This window comes from Panthera uncia, unplaced genomic scaffold (assembly GCF_023721935.1).
Source record: "Panthera uncia isolate 11264 unplaced genomic scaffold, Puncia_PCG_1.0 HiC_scaffold_1929, whole genome shotgun sequence".
Lineage (NCBI taxonomy): Eukaryota > Metazoa > Chordata > Mammalia > Carnivora > Felidae > Panthera > Panthera uncia.
In genome coordinates, this window is record NW_026058612.1 from 7,187 (window position 1) to 9,406 (window position 2,220).

Sequence of the window (2,220 nt, forward strand, 5' to 3'; positions counted from 1 at the left end):
TCCTCCGGACCCCAGAGATGGGCGGGGAGTGAGGCAGTGACTCCGGGGAGGACACGAGGGGTGGGTGGGGGTGTTAGTGAAGGGTCCACACCACTGTCTGCTTCCGTCTGAGTTGGGACCAAACCCAGCTCTGCCACCCACCCAGTAGCCCTGGCCGGCAGCCTCGTCCCTGTGGCCTCCCGTTTCTTCCCTTACAAAGTGGGTGTGTAATGACAGGGGGGCTGTGAGGTTCCAGGGAGGTGAGGCAGGTGGAGCCCATAGGTCAAGGTTTGTACGCAGTAGGTGCTCAATAACTGTCGGCTGTTATCATTGGGTAATATCATCACCCAAGCTCCACCCGCCCGCTCCTCTGCTCCTCTTTACTTACCTGCTTCCGGCACATGGGCCTCCTGTGCTCTCCCGGGGCCTGTGTTCCTTACTGCCTCAGGGCCTTTGCACAGGCAATTCCCCCGGCAGGAAAGCCCTACACACCACCTGACCCTGATTAATTCAAGTTTTTCCACGTTGGTTCCCACTGGGTTCCTGGCATTCAACCCGGGATCCGGTACACAGTTGGCGCTCCAGAAAGGCACAAGGTTGGCTGAGAGCAGACCTGGCCCCAGACTGCCCTTCCCGCCCCCATCCCATCATTCTGGGGAAACTGAGGCCCGGAAAGGGGCAGCAACAGCAGAGCCCTCTTGTCACCAGACAGGTCCCGGGATCTAGCAGGGGAGGTCGGGGACGTCACCGCTTCCTCCTCCTCAACCCGAGCCCCCAAGGAGGGTTGGCTGCAGAGGCAGGGCCCAGGCCAAATTGAAATTGATTGTGGGGAACAGCTCGGCAGGGTGGAACAGACACGTGGCCGCCAGGGAGCACAGGGGCACCCGAGCGTGCGAACGCATTCCGGCCAGCAACGGAGCACGGTTTAATCTTCAGTGGAAGCTTCTAGCGGCGGCCCCCAAGGGGCGGGGAGGTGAGGGGCTACGTTGCCGCAGCAGAAGCAAGGACACCACCCTCCCTCCATTCATTCACCCGGGCCTCTCTTCCCGGAGAGCCCTGACTCTGCCGGTCTTAGCTCCTCCCCGGCCAGCCCTGCGGTGGCAGTGGAGGCAGAGAGGTGCCATCCAGCAGCCCCCTGAGGCGGATCTAGTAGTGCCTGCTGTGTGCCTGGCCCTGGGCTCAGCCTGGTTAATGTGGCTCCTTGTGTGATCTTCCTCACCCTCTCTGTCCACTGGGGAGGCCCAGAGAGGAGAGAGCTGGCCCAAGGAAGGGGAGCTGAGAGGTGAGCCCAGGTCACCAAGCTCGGTGGCCAGGCCTTGTGCAGGTGGAAAAAACCGTCTTGAAGACAGTGGGAGCCATGGAGGACTGTAGAGCAGGGGAGGGCGGAGGTGGGAAAGTTCCTCCCTGTACTTCAGGGGAGTGATTCCTGGAGCCCTCTTAGAGGGGTCACCTAGGCCACGTACCCCCATAGCCATCCCCTGCCCCAGAAGTTCCCACTGAGGCACAGAGCCAGGTAGAGGCCAGATGCCCCCCATGGCGATAGGCTCCCTTCCAGGCAGGTCAGGCCGGACCTCCTGGAACGTCCCGTTTTGAGGCTCAGAGACGGCAGCTGTTGGCCCAGCGGTCACCCAGCCTGCCGGTGGCAGGGACCTGATTCCAGCCCGATTCCCCCCGGGGCCTGGGGGCTTCTGAGAGCTCTGCCTGCCCTCAGTTTCTCCTGTGGGCTCCGCGGGGTGGTGACCAGACACGTGGCCAGCGGGGCAGCTACGTTCCCCTGAAGCCCCTGCGACCCTCACCCGGAAGCCCCCCTCGGCGCCTGGGGCGGGGGGTCAGGCCCGGCCCCGCTCTCAGGGCCCCTCCCAGTGAGGGCCTCAGCCCAGGATTAGGGGGCCGGGGTCGGGGGTCAACAGTATTTGCTGCGGCGCCTTTCAGGCGGCGAGCGGATCCGTTCTCCCTGCCGCCTCGCATTTCCCGGACAAAGGGTCGGTGGGGCGCCTGGGCGGAGGGGCGGCCGAGCACCCCTGGGAAAGGCCTCCGTGCCCCCCGCCGCCTCTGCCCACACAGCCCCCCTTCAGCCCCGAGCGGGCGCACCCATGCCACAGACGGGGAAACTGAGCCCGGAGAGGGCTGGAGCGCGGCCCCACGCGGGCCGCGGCTGCTTCGTGCCGGCCTTGGCCGCGGCTCGGTGGCCGGCGACGGGCGGCGCGGTTCAGCACCCGGGGCGCTGTCCGCGGCGGGGGG